We start from the raw sequence: 13,741 nt of genomic DNA, 5'->3' as shown, positions 1-13,741 counted from the left end.
ATTCAACACACATTTCAAAGATTATCTTCCTTTAAACAAAAACCACATTGTTTGAAAAAAAGTGTGAAATAGTTGAAGTCTGAAGTTTACATACACCTTAGCCAAATACATTTAAATTCAGTTTTTCACGATTCCTGACATTTAATCCTAGTAAAATTTCCCTGTCTTAGGTCAGTTAGGATCACCATCTTATTTTAATAATGTGAAATATCAGAATAATAGTAGAGAGCTTTTATTTCTTTCATCACATTCCCAGTGGGTCAGACGTTTACATACACTCAATTAGTATTTGGTAGCATTGCCTTTAAATTGTTTAACTTGGGTCAAACGTTTCGGGTAGCCTTCCACAAGCTTCCCACAATAAGTTGGGTGAATTTTGGCCCATTCCTCCTGACAGAGCTGGTGTAACGGAGTCAGGTTTGTAGGCCTCCATGCTTGCACACGCTTTTTCAGTTCTGCACACAAATTTTTTATAGGATTGAGGTCAGGGCTTTGTGATGGCCACTCTAATGCCTTGACTTTGATGTCCTTAAGCCATTTTGCCACAACTTCGGAAGTATGCTTGGGATCATTGTCCATTTGGAAGACTCATTTGCGACCAAGCTTTAATTTCCTGACTGATGTCTTGAGATGTTGCTTCAATATATCCACATAATTTTCCTTTGTCATGAGGCCATCTATTTTGTGAAGTGCACCAGGCCCTTCTGCAGTAAAGCAAGCCCACATCATGATGCTGCCACCCCCGTGCTTCACGGTTGGGATGTTCTTCAGCTTGCAAGCCTCCCCTTTTTCCTCCAAACATAACGATGGTCATTATGGCCAAACAGTTCTATTTCAGTTTCACCAGACCAGAAGACATTTCTCCAAAAAGTACAATCTTTGTCCCCATGTGTAGTTGCAAACCGCAGTCTGTCTTTTTTTATGGCGGTTTTGGAGTGGTCGCTTCTTCCTTGCTGAGTAGCCTTTCAGGTTATGTCGATATAGGACTCGTTTTACTGTGGATATAGATACTTTTGTTGATTTTCTTCTCATTCCTCGTCTCTTTCTTTAACTGTTGGATGTCCTTCTCTCTATGGTCCAGTTGAGCCTCCAGTGTCCGCATCTCGTCCCGCATGAAGCGCATTTCCTGCCCCCTGCCACTGCTTGACTTCTTAGCCATCTGGACAGGAAACCAGGCGGACAACAAACTCTAAGACTCCATCTGTTTACAACACTTATAAATCTACACAGTTGAACTACCAGGATCCTAACACAATATTATGTCTCCATTTGCTTATGGGAAAGTGCTTAAGAAATCACAGACCGGGGCAAATTTGTTGTTCAGAAAACACAGAGAGAGAAAACCACAACATACAGCAGCGTAGCAGAGAACAATTAGCCAGCACGCTCTCATCTCGTTAAGTACTATGAGTGACTTTACTATTGGATGAGAGATATACTAAGCCAGTAGAAGGAAACTGAGCAGCATGAGGTAAAATAACCTGTGATCCAATTCAAACAAAACTGCTACCCAGAACCGGCAGTTTTGATTGAAAATGGACTCTAATGATTCACCATTTAATTTAATGACCACATTCACACCAAGCCTTACCTCAAACTCTTGTTCCCACTTTAATTCCTTTGCCTTCCACTTATTTTCTGTAAGATAACAAAAGAGATACTGTTAAAGTATCTACTGTGGGGAAATTAATTTCTAACAATACACTTAACGCTTAATTAACAACAATGCTTCTGTGCCAACATTATCAATGAGTTCAAATGCCATGGTAACCTCCACTTTCTTCCACTACAGAAAAATATAAAGATTTTGGGTCTGTATCAGTACCACCAGTAATAAATAACATGACACTGACTATAACAGACTGAACAATTAATAAAATCGCCACCGGACTATTTACATTGACACCCCCCCTTTTGTACACTGTTGCTACTCGCAGGTCATGTACACTATGTGATGCAAATATAATCAAACTCTACTATATTACTTAAACCACACTGTGTAGAGCTTATCCTTCAAAGCAACTATGTAATGTATTCTACTGATATTAACACTGGATCTAATAATATTAGGAATGCATTTCAGCACAGCGATGTGAATGGATCAAAGAGTTGTTGTGAGTTTGAATAATGCGGCTCTGGGTCTGAATGGGTAATAATAGCATGGGACACCTTTAGAAGGCCCCGAGCGACTCACAAGAGCTGAACTATTTTCTCTGGGCTTCCATCTTTCAGCTCCTGCTCCCATTGTTTGACCTGCAGAGAAACAGGGCACCCCAGCTGTTCTGTGAAACACACAGTGAATTTGACATCAGGCAGAAACACGTCAACAGTAATGCTTGATGCAGAATTAAGTAAAACCCTGTGACCAGCCGTGTCTAGAGATCCAGTAACAAGTACTGCTTGGTCTTTTATATATGTTCCGGTCTCACTGGTAGTAGCAGGGAACAAAATTGCTTACACGTTTGTTTAGTCTACAAGCCAGGTGCTTGATCCTGGCCAGGGGAAATGGTAGGGGGATGAAAATGAGGTGCGCAGAAGAAGATTAGTCTGTTTAGGCATTATGCAGACACATGCAGTATATGCTTTGGCAGAAGGCAGGGTAGTCCTTTGTTTGTTTACGGACACATCAGTAGCAGAACCACTAATTTCAATGGTCATACATCCATATCAACACGAAAAACAAGATTGGACTATTTGATTGATACAGTATCAGATTAGAAGAGGATTTGGGGTGCAGGTATGTGCATTTTGGAACAGTACTGTAACGTTACCTGTAGACACATTTGGTTAATTATATCTGCATCTCCACTCTCCTGCATTTGTTCTAGGTCAGAATCAATTACCCTACTCCAGTCAAGATGAGGAGGCATCTTGACAATTGTGTAGTTACAGCTAGGTAACAGGAACTGGGGAACAAATAGATGGACAGACACACATTGTAAGCTTGGGTAATGCTGTAAAGGGACAACATAGAGCTGTGGCTATTATCCTTGCAATGTGCATGTTAGTTGTAACTAGCTAGTTAACTAGGTTAGCTGACTATTGCACATAACGACATGTTTAGCTTGTTAGCTGCTGCTAGCTACTTGCTTCCAGACTTGCTAAACCTTGCATTCTACATGTATAGAAATTACGTATACATGCAACTGAATTATTTTCATTTAAATCAATATCCGTGTGAATCTTACCTTTCTTCATATACCTGACACAACGTATTTGGCGAGCTTACTTGGTATTTTAGGTAAGCATACAGATAGAACAATGAGAACATATTTGACCAATCAGCTGCTCCAGTTGCTAAGTTACCACTGACAACAATCGTAAATAGATTTACTATGGCTGATAAAGTCGTTTCACCGTCGCAAAAGGCTAGCCAGTCATTTAGCCAGCTAGATAGCTTAGAGAGATTTTCAACACAAACATGTTCATGGTTTATATCAAGCAAAATGTGTTCTCATCTTCTTGATAGTGTCAGTATATGGGACAACACGTTTCTGAAATCAGTGCCCCTTTTTAGCTTAAACTTTGCCCCGGAAGTTTGGGGATTTATTGGCTTGTTAGTGTTCAAATTGGAATGTCAATCGCCGAATACTTTAACGTAAGTTTCTAAATGTTCAAATGTCTTCTAACAATGTTATATGTTAGGACATGTTACTGTAAACTATTTTCATCAGCAGTAGATAAACTCGACTATGAATCGTGAACAATCAAGTGGAAATGCAAGAGGCTAGCCCAGCTAGAGTCGATTCGGTTATCTTCAACAGTTATCTAGCTAAGTTAACGTTGGTGTGTTTGTAAAAGGCATACTTCGGGATTTTATCTACTTCCCCAGAGTTGGGTGAATTCTTGGATACCATTTGTATGCATCTGTGTTAAGGACGTTATAGGCAGTGTCGCTAGCCAATGCTAACTAGCGTTAACACAATGTCTAGAAGTAAGAGTATGGGTATTTGTTAGCTAGCAGATACCCATAGACTTCCAGTCATTGCGCTAACGCTAGTTAACTTCCTTCTTAGTGCACGCAGATATTTACAAAAGGTATCCACAAGTTCATCTAACTCTGTGGAAGTAGATAAAGTAAAAATCCTAATTGCAAAAATCCTGACGTATCCCCAATGCTGCCTAGCTGGATGACAATATTTTTAAAGTTACAGTGACCAGCTAGCGTGGCTGCAACTACAGGATCTTGTTCTCGGGTTGATATAGTTACCTAAGCTAGCTAACTACATTGTTGTCTTTCAAGTTTTAATACGACATCCTCAATGCAATTGTCATATTTTTTTTGCTAATATAATATTTCTGCATTGTTTGGGAATTGATAATAGACCTACTCAGTGTAACTGAAGGCAAACATTGTTATGATGCCAGTCTTGTCACCTGACCTGGCAGCACCAACCTGTGTCAGTGGCATCCAAGCAAATCTGGGCTGGGCACATTGTATTTTGTGAACCATGATAATGAATAAAGATATCCTCTCTAGTCTAATTTCTACTGTCCTGCTTTTACTTCATCCATCACAGTGATCAATGAAGCCTTTGGTCAGCGATGGCTGTCGTGTCGTGGAATGAGATTTTGATTTTGACTGGATTGGTGTTGGGATGCTACTGGAACAGCTTATCCTGTGGCTGTGTGTTCGACGATGTCTCAGCCATTCTAGACAACAAGGACCTGTGGCCCGCCACCCCACTCAGCAACCTGTTCTTCAATGACTTCTGGGGCATGTCTGAGGTGATGAATATATCATGAAATATCCTCGAGCTTGGGGAGGGAAGTGTTTGGTGCATGAGATTACACATGACATGTCATGCACCACGTCTTACTTTGTTTATGCTCCCCTTGCAAAACATGCAGATGATCAAGTGAAAAGGTATTATTTGAATGTCAGCTGAGAATAGTTCAAATGTATTTTACACTGAACAAAAATATAAACACAACATGTAAAGTGTTGGTTTCATGAGCTGAAATAAAAGATCCCAGAAATGTTTCATATGCACAAAAAAAGCTTATTTCTTTAAAATATTGTGCACAAATGTGTTTACATCCCTGTTAATAAGAATTTCTCCATTGCCAAGATAATCCATCCACCTGACAGGTGTGACATATCAAGAAGCTGATTAAACAGCAGGATCATTACACAGGTGCACCTTGTACTAGGGACAAAAGGCCACTAACACAATGCCACAGATGTCTCAAATTTTGAGGGAGAGTACAATTGGCATGGTGATTGTAACTCAGTAAAATCAATAAAATTGTTGCTTGTTGAGTTTATATTTTCGTTCAGTATATGTTCAATTAATCAATGGCTGTGGTGTATATCTGTGAACTTTGATTATTGGCATAATGATAGTCAGAGGAGGTTGATTGCAAGTTCCAACAAAATCACCTATATTCACAACAGCACTATTCTCCCTTCCATATTTCTGTTTCTTACCACAGGAGAGGAGCCACAAGTACTACCGGCACCTGACTGTGCTCACATTCCGGCTGAACTACCTCTTCAGTGAGCTGAGTTCTGCATCCTACCACCTGCTCAACACAGGGCTACATGCCGTGGTGTGTGTACTCTTCCTGAGCATCTGTCATCTCTTCCTGGATAAGACCTTCAGCCTGGTGGCGGCCCTGCTTTTTGCAGTGCACACCATCCACACAGAGGCCGTAAGTTTGCTCGTATTGTAGGCAAACACAGATCTAGGATCAGATGAAACACTGCTGTTTGCTGTGGTAACGGCTGTGCATTCCATCCATATGGAGGCCCTAAGTCTGCTCATAGTGTAGGCACAGATCTAGGAACTAACAAGCTGAATTAACTATCCCTAAATCCTTACCCCATCCATGCTCCCGAGTGGCACAGTGGTCTAAAGGAGCTTTCTGACACGAACTTAGCTGCTTCTGTTTAAATCTGTGGATTCTGATTGGCTACAAGCACAGGAATAGCTTAAATTTGCTTTGTTCTTACAAGGCACCCCCCCTCGCCTAATGTTTAAAATAAAATTGTTATTTAACTTTTATTTAACTAGGCAAGTCAGTTAAGAACAAATTCTTATTTACAATGACTGCCTACACCGGCCAAACCCGGACAATGCTGGGCCAATTGTGATACAGCCTGGATTCGAACCATGGTGTCTGTAGTGACGCCTCTAGCACTGAGATTCAGTGCCTTTAGACCGCTGCACCATAGCGACAGGGGTTGGCTTTCATTTGAGGGATAGCTTGACTGTCAAATCCATGTATTTGTTTGTGGCCAACGACTTTTATACAGAGAGCGCTCCAAATGATCTGTGCCATTTGAGTATGAAAATGAGTCCTTCGAAAGATAGGCGCGTATGATAAAAGCAATTGTACCAATCCAAATATATGAATCTGTTTAAAGCAATCTATTCAGTATCATCTTGATGACTATGTATCACCAGTCTGAGGTAAAAAATAATGTGTAAGCTATATCCATTCAATTTATGTGGTTAAAATGCAAGCTTATAATGTAGTAACACAAACTGTCCACATTAGAGCAATATACAATATTTTAATAAATTCAGCAAAAAAAGAAACGTCCCTATCTTTCAAAGATAATTCGTAAAAATCCAAATAACTTCACAGTTATTCATTGTAAAGGGTTTAAACACGGTTTCCCATGCTTGTTCAATGAACCATAAACAATGAATGAACATGCACCTGTGGACTGGTCGTTAAGACACAGCTTACAGACTGTAGGCAATTAAGGTCACAGTTATGAAAACTTAGGACACCAAAGAGGCCTTTCTACTGACTCTGAAAAACACCAAAAGAAAGATGCCCAGGTTCCCTGCTCATCTGCGTGAACATGCCTTAGGCATGCTGCAAGGAGCCATGAGGACTGCAGATGTGGCCAGGGCAATAAATTGCAATGTCTGTACTGTGAGACACCTAAGACAGCGGTACAGGGAGACAGGATGGACAGCTGACTGTCCTCGCAGTGGCAGACCACGTGTAACAACACCTGCACAGGATCTGTACATCTGAACATCACACCTGCGGGACAGGTACAGGATGGTAACAACAACTGCCCGAGTTACACCAGGAACGCATAATCCCTCCATCAGTGCTCAGACTGTCTGCAATAGGCTGAGAGAGGCTGGACTGAGAGCTTGTAGGCCTGTTGTAAGTCACGGTTTTGTCTCACCAGGGGTGATGGTCGGATTTGCGTTTATCGTCGAAGGAAAGAGCGTTACACCGAGGCCTGTACTCTGGAGCGGGATCGATCTGAGCTTGTTGTTATTACAGGCAATCTCAACGCTGTGCGTTACAGGGAAGACATCCTCCTCCCTCATGTGGTACCCTTCCTGCAGGCTCATCCTGACATGACCCTCCAGCATGACAATGCCACCACCCATACTGCTCGTTCTGTGAGTGATTTCCTGCAAGACAGAAATGTCAGTGTTCTGCCATGGCCAGCGGAGAGTCCGGATCTCAATCCCATTGAGCACGTCTGGGACCTGTTGGATCGGAGGGTGAGGGCTAGGGCCATTCCCTCCAGAAATGTCCGGGAACTTGCAGGTGCCTTGGTGGAAGAGTGGGGTAACATCTCACAGCCAGAACTGGCAAATATGGTGCAGTCCAGCAGCTGGTGGCCACACCAGATACTGACTGTTACTTTTGATTTTGACCCCCCCCCTTTTGTTCATGGACACGTTATTCCATTTCTGTTAGTCAAATGTCTGTGCAACTTGTTCAGTTTATGTCTCAGTTGGTCAATCTTTTTATGTTCATACAAATATTTACACATGTTAAGTTTTCTGAAATTAACACAGTTGACAGTGAGAGGACATTTCTTTTTTTGCTGAGTTTATATCTAAATGTTTCAACATGTCATTTTAGGATGATTGTATATGTTGCCCACTAGGGTTGCACATTTTCGGGAATATTCAGAGTTGGAAAATTTCTGTGGGAATTAATGGAAATATGCAAATTAATATTAATACCATTGAAATGTAGATGTTTTTTTGCATTGTATATATTTGCCATATCATATGGAGACAAACATTTACCTTATCATAAGTAGACGTAATAGCAAATGATTAAATCCTTCCAATATAAAAAAAACTATTTAATTATGAATTGACTAGAATGTATTTACAGTCTATTGAATGATCCATCACATCTCTCAAAAATGTGTTCAACATACGTCTGTAAAATGATTGTCTAGAAACTAAATCTTTGGTTGTCTTCCTCTCAAGCTTCCATGTCTTCTCCCTGGACCTCCTCAATGTCCACCTCTTGAACATCAGACTCTCAGGCCTCATATTCACTGTCACTTTCCAACATTGTTGAGGATGGCTTGTTGTCAGGCTCTAAAAGCCAAACATTTGCCCAGATGGCCACCAATTTTTCAACCCTTGTATTGGTCAGCCTGTTGTGTGCTTTGGTGTGTGTGTTCCCAAACAAGGACCAGTTGCGCTCTGAGGCGGGTTATGTTGGTGGGATTTGGAGGGTGATGGAGGCAACAGGGGAAAGAGCCTCAGATTAACAAAGTCCCTTCCACCAGGTGGCTGATGAGATATGAGGCACGACTGCCATATTGCATCTCTATCCCAAAGCCCTTGCTTGGAAGTGTACTTCGCCAGACTGCCAAAAAACTTGCCCTCATCCAGGCCAAGGTGGCGAGACATGGTAGTAATGACACCATAGGCCTTGTTGATCTCTGCACCAGACAGGATGCTCTTGCCAGCATACTTGGGGTCCAACATGTATATGGGTGTATGGGCTTCAGGCAGAAGTCTTCATGCTCTTTGATGTATTTCAGAACTGCAGTTTCCTCTGCTTGGAGCAACAGTGAAATGGGCAGGGCAGTACAGATTTCTTCTCTTACATCTGTAAGCAGAATCTGAACATCAGACAGGATGGTATTGTCTCCCTCAATCCGTGCAATGGCTACTGCTATATGTTTCAGGAGTTTCAGGCTGCTTACCACTCTTTCCAAAAATACATCATCCAGGAGGATCCTCTTGAAGGGATTGTCTATATCGGCAGACTGATATGGCCATTTCTTGGAGACTCCTTCCCCTCCAGGAGTCTGTCAAACATGATGACAACACCACCCCAACGGGTGTTGCTGGGCAGCTTCAATGTGGTGCTCTTATTCTTCTCACTTTGCTTGGTGAGAGAGATTGCTGCTATAACTTGATGACCCTTCACATACCTTACCATTTCCTTGGCTTTCTTATAGAGTGTATCCATTGTTTTCATTGCCATGATGTCCTTGAGGAGCAGATTCAATGCATGAGCAGCACAGCCAATGGGTGTGATCCAAGGTAATTTCTGTGGACCAAGGTCATTGATGACTGCCTTCAGCTCATCTGCAATGTAGAGACCGGTGTGTCCGTTGTCCCTTGTGTCTGTGCTCTTGTAGAATACTGGTTGAGGGGTGGAGATGATGTAGTTAATTATTCCTTGCCCACGAACATTCAACCACCCATCAGAGATGACTGCAATACAGTCTGCTTTCGCTGATTTGCTTGACCTTCACTTGAACTCTGTTGAACTCTGATTCCAATAAATAAGTAGATAAAGCATGTCTGGTTGGAGGGGTGTATGCTGGGCGAAGAACATTCAGAAATCTCTTCCAATACACATTGCCTGTGAGCATCAGAGGTGACAACGTTCCTCCACTGAGTCAAAAAAAACTTCTGATTCCAGGAAGACCATGAGCTGTTGCTATCGATAAGGTGTCTGATTCATAATTTTCACCTCGACTAGAAGTAGAGGGCCATTTATCAGAGGTTGCTTGTTGTGAGCACTGAGGGAACTTTATGCACTTGGCCAGATGATTCTGCATCTTTGTTGCATTCTTCACATATGATTTGGCACAGTATTTGCAAATGTACACAGCTTTTCCTTCTACATTAGCTGCAGTGAAATGTCTCCACACATCAGATAGTGCTCGTGGCATTTTCCTGTAAAGATTTAAAAAACACGAGTAAAAATAAATAAATAATACAATTCCATGTACAGATAACCAGTTAAATTAAACCTGGCGCTCTAGACTAGCAATCCCATAGTGTCTGTGCAGCAGCTTGAACGTTCAACATTGCTGCTATAATAGTTAAACAGACCTGCATGCATTGGTGACATGGAAAGAATGGAATTCAATACAAGTTGGACATTGAGTTGGTTAATGTCCCTTTCAATGCCTGAATTGTTTGGAAATGAACTAAATTAAACTAATCTCAGCCATTACTGTCTACCTCAACAACAACTTCTCTCATCTTGCCTATTTGCTGACCCCCTTACCCCCAATTTGTACTTGTATTTCACCACATTCAACCGAGTTGCACCGGCAACCAGACAGGCCTTAGAAAAACTGAATAGAAGATTTGAAAACAGAATAGTAAAACAAAGACAACATTCTGCCACTCTGGGAAAGGGAGTTGTAATGTCACACAGCTCTAGTGCTTCCTCACTCTCTCCTTCAGCTGAGTGCAGCCTCTCAATCGCTTGGAAGGACCCATTTCACAATTCACAATGTAGCCCTTGGCCCGGCCAATGGCCTTCACGTTATCTTGGTCTGGAATCTCTCTCTCAACAGATCATTTGTTTTTCATTTGATACACTGAGCAATGAAGCTCCCCTTCATGATAAACATGGACAAAGAGACTGTTGTGCCATGCCTCTGTCTTTTAGCATCTTTAGAATGGCTTTCTTTCTGAATGTGTCGTTTTTGTGTGCATCTGTGTCTGATACCTGAACATATTCATAGTGAACATATTCAACTAGAACTTTGTTTGTATGACATTGGTAATCCTAAAGATGGAACTGAAAGATGCATGCTTTGAATAGTTTCATTGGATTCAATAGTTGCAAGTGGTTGAGATGAAAATGCTGCATAACAGTGATGTCTGTCAACATATGTTGTTAAGAGGCTGACTGTCACTTGCCTGGCTACACAAACTCCTTGCTTTGGCCAAATGCTACACCACACCCACAGACGTTAGTTTATTCTTCGCATTGAATCTGGATCTGAGTACATGCCCTACGATTTCTAGACTGTAAATACGTTCTAGTCCGTCTGATTGGTCCCAGAAATCGATGGGTTGGGCTAGAGCCAAAACACACGGGTAAAGCGACATTTTGAATATTCGTCCTTGGCTTTGATACTCAGATTGGTTTTGACGTCACTGCGAAACATTTCAGTAATTGCAGTCTCAGACTGAAGTACTGTATATAGTGAACGATAGCGCAGCGGAAGAATTAAGTTTGAGTCGTCAGGCAAGACTGTCACAGTCAAGTGTTCAGCAATTGTGTATCAGTCTATGTGTTGATCTTGGGACATCTATGTGGTAGAGGTCAGGTTAGGTGAGTCAACCTCACCTGGGTCATGTTCAGTAAGGTTCTTATTCTTACTGGTCAAGTTCAGTTAATACCTCACTTTGTTTCAAAACCTTTTCTCCCTACAGACCATGACACAGATTTGCTCTCCTCTTGGTTCAGGATTTACCAGCCCCGGCTGCGTTTGTGAAAACAGGACATGTGCAGTTCCATGTACTACCATAAGGTGGCAATCATCCTTCATATATTTCTAAAAGTGGCCCCTGGCCGGCAGGCGCCAGTGTTACCTCTGACTGCCTCCATGATTTAGTTCTAGGCTAGGTGACGGGCATACTTTTCATTTACGGTCTTGTTGTTTTCATTTGGGTGCATATTGTAGGTTTAGGTTAGCCTTTGTCATGGAGAATCAGGTTTCAGCCAATTTCAAGCATGCCTGGGAGACATGTTGAGAAGCGTGAACTCCAGAGAGACTGAGCAGGAAGTGTTTTAAAGGATGATTGATTGACGAGGGAACATCTTTGTGCCAGAAACGTTAACATTGACCGTTTACTTTCAACTTTGTGCCTATGACAGGTAATGGCTGTCATGGGGAAAGTGGAACTCTTTGATTCATTTATGAAAGAAGAACATATTTGTGCCAGAAATGTTGACTTAAAAAAAAAATTGGGTTCCTCTGGCAGGTGACTCGTGTTGTAGGAAGAGCGGAGCTCCTGTCCTCCTCCATCTTCCTCCTGGCTGCGTTCCTGGCCTATACACCAGATCTAAAGGAGCTGATCACTCCATCGGTGAGTCTACTGTAGCCCTCCACTAATATTGTCCCCCTGTTTGTTGTGTACACACACGGGTTTGAGCATTCTGAGTGTCCGGTCAACTCCATCAATTCACTGGAAAGAGAAGCTTGTTAAAGGCTGTGGGCGGTCATGTTGAGAAATAGATAAAGGCATTGCGCTGAGGAAAATGACAGTTGATGCCTGATTTGAAGGAAAGTCAGAAGGTAGATAATGACTCAGGGGTTTGATTTCTGAGCGATGATGGTTATCACAAGAGAGGGATGAATGGGGATGTGACTGACTGGTTTTCCCCCTCCTGATTTCAAGGAAATGAACATGAACTCATTGTCACTATCTTATCTTACTAGTTACTATTTTGCCAAATTTTTACCAGCATGTCACATGTGCAACCAGAGAAAAAAAAAAATCCTAGACCACCTTTACTCCACACACAGAGATGCATAGAAAGCTCTCCCCCACCCTACCTTTTAGCAAATCTGACCATAATTATATTTTCCTGATTCCTGCTTTCAAGCAAAAACTAAAGCAGGAAGTACCACTGACTCGCTCAATACGGAAGTGATCAGATGACTGATGCTAAACTACAGGACTGTTTTTGCTAGCACAGACTGGAATATGTTCCGGGATTCATCCAATGGCTTTGAGGAGTACACCACCTCAGTCATCGGCTTCATCAGTAAGTGCATGAACGACGTCATCCCCACAGTGACTGTGCGTATATGTCCCAAAAAGAAGCCATGGATTACAGGCAACATCCACATTGAGCTAAAGGCCGCTTTCAAGGAGCGGGAGACTAATCCAGATGCTTACAAGACATCCCGCTTTGCCCTCAGACGAACCATCAAACAAGCAAAGCGTCAATACAGGATTAGGATTGAATCCTACTACACCGGCTCTGACGCTCGTCAGCTGTGGCAGGGCCTGAAAACTATTACAAATGGAAACCCAGACGCAAGCTGCCTAGTGACGCAAGCCTACCAGACTACCTAAATGCCTTTTTATGCTCGCTTCGAGGCAAGCAACACTGAAGCATGCACGAGAACACCAGCTCTTCTGGATGACTATTATAACACTCTCAGTAGCCAATATGAACAAAACCTTTAAAACAGGTCAACATTCACAAAGCCGCTGGGCCAGACGGGTTACCAGGACGTGTACTCAAAATAATGCGCGGACCAACTGTCAAGTGTCTTCACTGACATTTTCTTCTTTTTTTTTTTTCTTTTTTTGAATTTTACCCCTTTTTCTCCCCAATTTCGTGGTATCCAATTGTTTTAGTAGCTACTATCTTGTCTCATCGCTACAACTCCCGTACGGGCTCAGGAGAGACGAAGGTTTAAAGTCATGCGTCCTCCAATACACAACCCAACCAAGCCGCACTGCTTCTTTACACAGCGCGCATCCAACCCGGAAGCCAGCCGCACCAATGTGTCGGAGGAAACACCGTGCACCTGGCAACCTTGGTTAGCGCGCACTGCACCCGGCCCGCCACAGGAGTCACGATGAGACAAGGACATCACTACCGGCCAAGCCCTCCCTAACCCGGACGATGCTAGGCCAATTGTGCATCGCCCCACGGACCTCCCGGTCGTGGCCGGTTACGACAGAGCCTGGGCGCGAACCCAGAGTCTCTGATGGCTTCACTGACATTT

The 13,741-nt window shown here is 42.5% G+C and overlaps 1 pseudogene; it reads left to right on the top strand.

The window, feature by feature from the left end:
* Window positions 1–3,371: 3,371 nt before the first annotated feature.
* Window positions 3,372–13,741, top strand: part of LOC112252659 — a 67,591-nt pseudogene continuing 57,221 nt past the window's right edge.

The sequence above is a fragment of the Oncorhynchus tshawytscha genome, linkage group LG06, assembly GCF_018296145.1.
Source record: "Oncorhynchus tshawytscha isolate Ot180627B linkage group LG06, Otsh_v2.0, whole genome shotgun sequence".
Classification (NCBI taxonomy): Eukaryota; Metazoa; Chordata; class Actinopteri; order Salmoniformes; family Salmonidae; genus Oncorhynchus; species Oncorhynchus tshawytscha.
This window is presented reverse-complemented; position numbering and strand designations above follow the sequence as displayed.